At 30.5% G+C, this 10389-nt stretch overlaps 1 long non-coding RNA gene across 1 annotated transcript; it reads right to left on the bottom strand.

Moving 5' to 3' along the window:
- Window positions 1–3448: 3448 nt before the first annotated feature.
- Window positions 3449–3886, bottom strand: LOC122513977. Its single transcript, XR_006302917.1, has 2 exons — window positions 3798–3886; window positions 3449–3650 (listed from the first exon to the last, which is right to left on the bottom strand). It is a non-coding gene; the product is annotated as an uncharacterized LOC122513977 (long non-coding RNA).
- Window positions 3887–10389: the final 6503 nt, after the last annotated feature.

Genomic DNA, 10389 nt, shown 5'->3' with positions numbered 1-10389 from the left:
TCCTACCTACTTAAAATGAAAGTTTTCACATTCGCTCAAAAAAATATGCTACCTGCCTGCCAATTACCCATATTTAAAAAGAGCAAATATACATACATACCCACCCACTCACTCCACGATTCTCTCACATACCACCAGGGTGCAAAAGCCTAAACTAGAGAGCATGCCCCGGGGCACCTCCGACACCCTAGTTCAACCACGTTTTCTAAACTTATGGGAGTACGTACCAATGCTGTAATCGGCTGCCAAGGCTAGTGATTATTGCATAAAAAACTACAGCAAAAATACAAGTATACACTAGTATATGTGCATACTAGTAATATACGAGTATATTAAAGTTTCCACAAATAAATGCGGTAACTCTACTATGCAAAACGATTGTTAAAAAAAAAAAAGTTCGTATCGTACGCGTGACTCTACAAGTTACTTTTATTCAATAACTTTAAAAAATAATAAACGCGGTAGTACGTATCACGAAACGATGTACAATGCACACACCTAAACGCACACACAGGTGCAACGTACACCGTGCAATCACTAGCACAATGACAGCCGCCAATAGGGGAAAATCTTAAAACTAAACCTATACTAACCGTTTCTCACCTATACGAGTAGCACCTGGGCACAGGCATAGATGAGAACGCAGAAAGTATAGGGGGGAGAAACGGGAGATTAGTATATTAGAAGCTGAAAATCCTGATCTAAAAAATGTGATTAAAAACATATATATATAAGACACATATTATATAAGACATAAATACATTTTTATAGAAATTTATCTAAGCGGCTAAGGACTCTACAATTTATTTGATAAGTAATAACTTTTAATATCTTTTAATATCTTTTAATATATTTTAAAACCTCGGACGACTCCTTTCATTAAGTTGGCTGTTCTAATAAAAGAACTGGGCTTTAGCCACCACTTAACTGCTAGAATCTATCCGTCGCGAATGAGTTTGTCTTCTTGCTCATTTATTTATAATATCGAAGTATTGATATATCAAAATTAATCGCGATTAGATAAACTAAGTACGAAGCAATGCATGTAAGACATTTATTACATGCTTTTCTGGACGAAAACGAGTAAATTAATGTTCGGTTTCATCACTACTAACCACGAACAAAACACGTAATAAAAAAGAAAAGTGCATAAATTAATTGCAGTATTAATTAAGTAAATTTAACCGATGAGGCAAGAAAACCTATCCTGAACTAATAAAATATAAAATACAATACAATACAATATACAATTTTCACGAGTAATTCCAAAAGAAGAATTACTCATGTGCTCGTCACTAATTTATTTAAATAATTACAACCAGTAGCTCGTGCCGATTAGGACCTTTCATCCTCGACATGATTGAGCACCGGAGGGACTTTAAATTTTTTAACTCACTGCGTAAGAAGTTCTACGATGGCTCCAAAACACTCCTACTTCCTAGCAAGTATTGTGGTCTGGCGATCGAAGAGTTCCTCGATTTGGTATTGAAGATGATACATCGAAGATCCATCGAAGATCCATCGAAGATCCATTGAAGATCCATCGAAGATCCATCGAAGATCCATCGAAAATCCATCGAAGTTCCATCGAAGATCCATCGAAGAATCCATTCCATATCATTGAAAAGGAAGAAAATCCATCGTCTTATCTGTAACATAAAATAGAACATAACGATAAATTATCTGCAATACAATCCAAAATTGTATAAAAAAGAAATTGAATAAAATGTAAATAAAAATAGATACTTACAATGCATTCCAATGGGATGAAATTCAATTGCACCATGGCGATGCACCTCGCGTGAATCTAAAAACGCGGTATAAACGAAAATAAGAAACTATAGATGAGTTTCTTATCGCGAAACCGAAATTTTATTATACGGCGAACAACACTGATTCTAATTCGCGTTTGATTTTAATTTATTATGCGCCCGATCACTGAGTCTACAACTGCTTCCAAAGACTGCTTTGCACGCAGTCAATGCAAGTACAAAAATTACACACACTTTACTTTAAGTCTACATTAATGCACTGAGTCTAATACGCGAACAGTCTGTGCGACTGTTTAAAGATAAAAATACAACTTTGATCGTACAAATTCTACTACAATTACTGCTTTGTTCGCAGTCAATTTAATATGAAAAATTTCTAATACAATCGCGTAACACGAGCGAATTGAATTAAGCGAACGAACGTGCTTCTAATCCGTGATTTTAATTATATTTAATCGATTGCAACACTCCCGTATATTGCTTCGCGCACGATTGCAATCTGAAACAGAAATAAAAACAATACTATTAATATCATTACTATTACTGAAAACAATTAAAATGTTTGTGGAATTATTGAATACAAAAATATACTCACTTCGAATATTCTTTGATGAATGCACGATGGGTATCCTACCCTTAGGATGACGATGACGATGACAATGCACCAACACTGACTTTACAACTGCATTACATGCAGTTAATTCAATTAACACTAGATTAATGGACTAACAATAAACCAATTTGACTCATATCAAATTTCTTTGCTACATATGCTACATATATATAAAATTTTAATATTATTTTTTTAAAATATATATTGACTTGTAATACCATAATGATTTATATGTAAATATTAATTCCTCCCCTCTACCCATTTCTTCATGCAAACAATTTTTGTAAGTTTTTAAAAAATAGTAAATGAAAAAATAATGAAAAAATCTAGTGTTAAACGAATTTCCAAATGAATTTAATTAATAAATTGTAATACTATTCCAACGATGATCTGAAACAAAAATAAAAACAAGATTATATAGACCATTGATATAAAAACATTATTATAATTATTGAGAAAATGTTTTACATAAAAATTGACTTACATTTATTCTTCATTGATGACTGCAGGATGGGTATCCTACCCTTAGGATGACGATGAGCACACGTTTAAACCGAATAAAAGAAACTTACGGAGTTTCTTAACCGAGCAAACGAAACTTTTACATACGGCGTACAACACTGACTTTACTTTCCGATTCTTTTATATTTTATTTTATCGATGCAACACACGAGTACCTCATTGCCTACGCGCTCGATTGCAATGATGTTCTGAAACAGAAAAAGAAAAAGAGCAATTAATATCATCGTTATTATAAAAATCCATTAAAGTTATCATAGAAGTGTTTGATAGAAAAATATACTTACTTTTAGTCTTCATTGATGACTGCAGGATGGGTATCCTACCCTTAGGATGACGATGAATAAAATAAAATAAAAGAAAAACTCTGAAAAGCTGAAACATACTAAAAATTATATTACATACAATTAAATATTACAATATTTCCTGAAATCATTCCTGAAGGCATAGCACACTTTAAAATATATATATATATTGTATATAAAAGTATTCTAAAATAAAGAATCAATGTTAGATATAAAAATTTGTCTAATCAGCAGTTGTCGAATGTTGTAATTAGATAACGTTATAAAGAAAATCAATAAATAGTTTAATACGTCACGTTCGTTAGATCTTTACTCGTTGAAGGACGGAAGGGGAATGGAGATCTCTCTGCGTATATCTCGTAGAAGTGTCTAACGTTCGGTGCTTGGCTGTTTACGTTTTGTTTTCGGTTGTCTTTCTTCTGTTTTCACCTCGAGAAATTCCTACAAATATACATACACATTCATAGTTGCTTGTAGGTTAATGTTTTGTTTTCTTTTTCTCTCTCTCTCTCTCTCTCTCTCTCTCTCACTCTCGTTCTCACTCTTTCTGTACATTTCTATATAGCTTAAAAAAAGAATAACGCTTACCTCGATGAATATGAAGATAAAAAAAGAGTAAACACAACTGAGTAGACTGAGTATACGTATTCCTGTTGGACTTTCCTAATGCACAGTAACCTAAAAAAGGAAAAAAAAGATTACATTAGTATAACATAAAGAAAATCAAATATATGAGTGTATGTGTACGAGCGGTTAACCTATACTTATGCATATATGCCTGTATGTGTGTGTATGTGACAGGAATCGAACTTAATAAGAAATACGATCTTTGAATACATAATTATGAAAAATAATTAATTAAAGCATCATTAGAGATGGTAGTAAGTATCGATACCATAAAAAAAGCTGGAAATTAGAAGAAATATTGTCAAGTAACATTGGTGAGATTTGGCGGGATATCGAGATATATCGATGTTATATTCTCACAGATTTCTTACGAACTTTTTAATATTTCGTTTTGAAAACACTCACGTATACAAATCTTGCTTATAGCTATCGTTTGATATATAATAGAAAGGTGTAAAATACTTTTCAATTACCTGAATTAAAAGGGATGATGCAATACGCTGGAACATATACAGCTGACAGATTTCAAATATGGCGGTGCCTACGTCACAGTGATCGCCGCTGTGACGTACAGTCCATGCACGTAGTTGTATACGGGGTAGTCACCCGCAAAAAGACATAGCGTCATCTGATGACGTCACGGCTGCTTGATGATTTGCATTTTTTCCATCTATTATAGAAAAATATCAAATAGTTAAAAATAGGATATAGGAACATAAAAATTGTCGAAATATATACTTTATTAATCCTAACAATCAAAAATGATCATTATAAGTCGATATCTATAGAAATTATGCCGTTAAACAAGAAAAATATATATATGTAATTGCGTAGAAAAATGCATACCAATGTACATGGAATTTTTTTCTACGCAAATATTCTTTATCCTCGACATTATCGTAATCTTTCGATTATATCATTTGGAAGTCATTTGCTAGAAGAATCTATTAGTATATAGGAAGATTATTTACGTTAGAAAATATTTTTTAATTACCTGAGATTAACGAGACGACGTAGCATCCGTCCGATCTCCAGCACCGACGCCGCGAAAAGAAAGAGGAATGATCATCAAAGAGCCCTGATTGGCTGATAATTATTGCAAAAGAAAAAGATGACCAATCAGAAATTCCCAATTACCATATAGAAATGTGTATTTTACGCACACGTACGTAACTCGCCTTTCTTCATGACCACTCTAGTCAAGCTTGATATGATAATTTATTTATTAAATAAATAAAAAATTTATTCTATTTTTCTATTTAAGGTACAAGTATCTTGTTAATATTTAAAAAATAACGAAAAGAATAAAGACAATATGCACTATAATCCTTATCACACAGAACAGAAAAACATACATAATTTATTTATTACAATAATTAAATATCAATTTTATGAATTATTATAATTATTTAATTATTAATCCAATTAATAATTATTCTTATCTAATTTATTTTTCTATTAGGTGTATACGTTCCTTGTTAATATTCAAAAAATAACGAGTAAAATAAAGAGGTTATACACTAAAAACTTAATCACATTGCAACGTTTTGATATAAACATTCCTTCATTTTTTATGTAATTGTCTAAACTAATATACATTTGTTTTAACATCCTTGTACAATGATGACTTTGCATAATAAGATTTTCTTCCAGAAAAATATTACATTAAAATCATTTTATATTCAAAGTATGTTAACAAGTATGTAATGTTTAAACCAGTACATATGTGTTTTAACAATCTGAAATATAAGTAGAGTGTATCAGAATATTTAAAAAATTGTTAAATAATCGATAGGAATGTCTATTGTTGTCTAAAAGCTAGGAATATACGATCTATGTATCGTTCCCTTCGAAATCCACCGTTGAAATGAGCTCTTGTCCTCTATGAAAGTACTTTTATTAAACGTTGTTTATCTGACTTTCCTAACGTTGCGCATGTTATAAAGTGAATAATCCATCTAATCGATAAATTTAAGATTATAACGTTATGATTTTCGTATTTTTATCTATTTTAAGTATTATTTTAGTGCTCCTGCGCAGTGATGACTTCGAGGGTGAAATTTAGCTGCAATATAAGAAAAGTGCATTAGTGCATTAAAATAATTGTTAATTAATACGTAATGTACACGTATATGTAAATGAAAAAAGAAAGTACATTTCTCTAAACAATTATACAACCAATCTATTCAAACAATTAATAAACAATATACTAATGGAAAATGTAAATTATTAAAGTTTACCATTATGATAGAAGAAAGCTTAGGTATTTGCACGTTTCAGTACCACAAAGAAATTGCTTGAATTCATTTTAAAATCTTGTAATCTCTTCTTTTATGTATGTACTTGATACACAAAACAATAAGAAAGCCTAATTGATGGTGTGTAATTCCAAATCTTCAAATACTTGCAGATCTGAAAATCATAGGATTGTATTAGTAAAGTATCAAGTTATCCTTGTTAATATTTAAAAACTTATATGTAGAATAAAGACATTATACACTAAAAACTTTGTCACATTGCACAGAAAAACACACACAAAATTCAATTTTTTATTTAATCAGAAATAATTTTATTTTCCTATTAGGTGTACACGTTCCTTTATAATATTTAAAAAATAAGGAATAAAATAAAGAGGTTATACACTAAAAACCGCTCAGAAAAACACAATCATATAGAAAAGAAACAACGTTGCAGATATTTTAAAAACAATTGACATAAAGCACTATAGCCATCCTCTAAGAATTAAAATAACAAGAATTTTTTCTTATCAATACACAATATAGGAAATTAATACATTCATAGTTGGCATGAGAGATGTCAATTGTTTTCTGTCAGTTTATTTTAATTCTTTAAGGATGGCTATATTGCATTATGTCATTTGTTTTCAAGATTTCTATAACGTGGTTTCATATCTATACGATTGTGTTTTCAGTGCAATGTGATAAAGTTTTTAGTGTATATTGTCTTTATTCTACACACTATTTTGTGAATATCAACAAGGAACGTGTTACACATATAATAAACGCTTATATATTTAATTTCTTTATATTATACCATGCTATGTTATTTTATATTTTTTTAGGTTTCCAAACATTGGTAGAATACAGCAGGAATACACATACTCATTGTCAGTCTAATGTATTTACTTTTTTATATTGATGTCAGTTGTGATAAGTTTATTCTTTCTTTTATAACATAAAGAAGATTGTTATAAAAGTATACGAAGGAGAAAAGAGAGTGAGTGACATTTTATACAAATATCATACAATACATATACAGACTCTTTCAGTTGCTTGATACTTACTACTAACAATCCTATGATTTCAGATCTGCAAGTATTTGAAGATTGGAATTACACACACTCAATTAGGCTTTCTCTTGTTTTGTGTATCAAGTACATACATAAAGAAGAGATTACAAGATTTTAAAATGACTTCAAGGCAATTTCTTTGTGGTACTGAAACGTGCAAATACCAGCTTTCTTCTATCATAATGGTAAACTTTAATAATTACATTTCCTTAGTATATTGTTTATTAATTGTTTGAATAGATTGGTTGTATAATTGTTTAGAGAAATGTACTTTCTTTTTTCATTTACCATACGTGTACATTACGTATTACTTAACAATTATTTTAATGCACTAATGCACTTTTCTTAATTGCAGCTAAATTTCACCCTCGAAGTCATCACTGCGCAGGAGCACTAAAATAATTACTTAAAATAGATAAAAATACGAAAATCATAACGTTATAATCTTAATTTATCGATTAGATGGATTATTCACTTTCTAACATGCGCAACGTTAGGAAAGTCAGATAAACAACGTTTAATAAAAGTACTTTCATAGAGGGACAAGAGCTCATTTCAACGGTGGATTTCGAAGGGAACGATACATAGATCGTATATTCCTAGCTTTTAGACAACAATAGACATTCCTATCGATTATTTAACAATTTTTTAAATATTCTGATACACTCTACTTAATTTTCAGATTGTTAAAACACATATGTACTGGTTTAAACATTACATACTTGTTAACATACTTTGAATATAAATGATTTTAATGTAATATTTTTCTGGATGAAAATCTTATTTCCAAAGTATCATTGCAAGGATGTTAAAACATGTATATTAGTTTAGACAATTACATAAAAATGAAGGAATGTTTAATCAAAACGTTGCAATGTGATTAAGTTTTTAGTGTATAACCTCTTTATTTTACTCGTTATTTTTTGAATCTTAACAAGGAACGTATACACCTAATAGAAAAATAAATTAGATAAGAATAATTATTAATTGGATTAATAATTAAATAATATTAATAATTCATAAAATTGATATTTAATTATTGTAATAAATAACATTATGTTTTTTCTGTTCTGTTGTGATAAGGATTATAGTGCATATTGTCTTTATTCTTTTCGTTATTTTTTAAATATTAACAAGATACTTGTACCTTAATAGAAAATAGAATAAATTTTTTTTATTTATTTAATAAATAAATTATCATATCAAGCTTGACTAGAGTGGTCATGAGAAAGGCGAGTTACGTACGTGCTGCGAAAATACATTTCTATGGTAATTGGGAATTTCTGATTGGTCATCTTTTTCTTTTGCAATAATTATCAGCCAATCAGGGCTCTTTGATGATCATTCCTCTTTTTTTCGCGGCCCGTCGGTGCTGGAGATCGGACGGCATGCTACGTCGTCTCGTTAATCTCAGGTAATTAAAAACATTTTCTAACGTAAATAATCTTCCTATATACTAATAGATTCTTCTAGCAAATGACTTCCAATGATATAATCGAAGATTACGATAATGTCGAGGATAAGAATATTGCGTAGAAAAAATCCATTCGTAACATTTGGTATGCATTTTTCTACGCAATTACATATATATATTTTTCTTGTTTTAACGGCCATAATTTCTATAGATATCGACTTATAATGATCATTTTTTGATTGTTAGGATTAATAAAGTATATATTTTGACAATTTTATGTTCCTATATCCTATTTTTAACTATTTGCTATTTTTCTATAATAGATGGAAAAAATGCAAATCATCAAGCAGCCGTGACGTCATCAGATGACGCTATGTCTTTTTGCGGGTGTGACTACCCCGTATACAACTACGTCATGGACTGTACGTCACAGCGGCGCTCACTGTGACGTAGGCACCGCCATATTGAATCTGTCAGCTGTATATGTTCCCGCGTATTGCATCATCCCTTTTAATTCAGGTATTGAAAAGTATTTACACCTTTCTATATATATCAAACGATTAGCTATAAGCAAGATTTGTATACGTGAGTGTTTTCAAAACGAAATATTAAAAAGTTCGTAAGAAATCTGTGAGAATATAACATCGATATATCTCGATATCCCGCCAAATCTCACCATGTTACTTGACAATATTTCTTCTAATTTCCAGCTTTTTTTATGGTCTCGATACTTACTACCATCTCTAATGATGCTCATTAATTATTTTTCATAATTATGTATTCAAAGATCGTCTTTCTATTAAATTCGCTCGATTCCTGTCACATACACCCACATACAGGCATATGCCTAAGTATGGTTAACCGCTGGTACACATACACTCATATATTTGATTTTCTTATGTATCCTAATGTAATCTTTTTTTTCCTTTTTTAGGTACTGTGCTTAGGAAAGTCCACAGGAATACGTATACTCAGTCTACTCAGTTGTTTACTCTTTTTTATTTCTATTCATCGAGGTAAGCGTTATTCTTTTTTTAAGCTATATCGAAATGTACAGAAAGAGTGCGAACGAGAGTGAGAGAGAGAGCGAGGAGAGGAGAGAGCGGAGAAAGAAAACAAAACATTAACCTACAAGCAACTATGAATGTGTATGTATTTGTAGGAATTTCTCGAGGTGAAAAACAGAAGAAGACAACCGAAAAACAAAACGTAAACAGCCAAGCACCGAACGTTAGACACTTCTACGAGATATACGCAGAGAGATCTCCATCCCCTTCCGTCCTTCAACGAGTAAAGATCTAACGAACGTGACGTTATTAAACTATTTATGATTTTCTTTATAACGTTATCTAATTACAACATTCGACCTGCTGATTAGACAAATTTTTATATCTAACATTGCTTCTTTATTTTAGAATACTTTTATATACATATATATATTTTAAAGTGTGCTATGCCTTCAGGCTGATTTCAGGAAATATTGTAATATTTAATTGTATGTAATATAATTTTTAGTAGTTTTCAGCTTTTCCAGAGTTTCTTTTATTTTATTTTATTCATCGTCATTTCCTAAGGGTAGGATACCCATCCTGCAGCATCATGAAGACTAAAAGTAAGTCTATTTTTCTATCAACACTTCTATGATAACTTATGGATTTTTCTAATAACGATGATCTTAATTGTCTTTTTCTTTTTCTGTTTCAGAACATCATTGCAATCGAGCGCGTAGGCAATGAGTCACTCGTGTGTTGCATCGATAAATAAAATATAAAAGAATCGGAAGTAAAGTCAGGTTGTACGCCGTATGTAAAAGTTTCGTTTGCTCGGTT

This window comes from Polistes fuscatus, unplaced genomic scaffold (genome assembly GCF_010416935.1).
Source record: "Polistes fuscatus isolate 324 unplaced genomic scaffold, CU_Pfus_HIC Scaffold13, whole genome shotgun sequence".
Lineage (NCBI taxonomy): Eukaryota > Metazoa > Arthropoda > Insecta > Hymenoptera > Vespidae > Polistes > Polistes fuscatus.
Note: the sequence above shows the minus strand (reverse complement) of the source record. Positions and strands in the feature narration are given on the sequence as shown.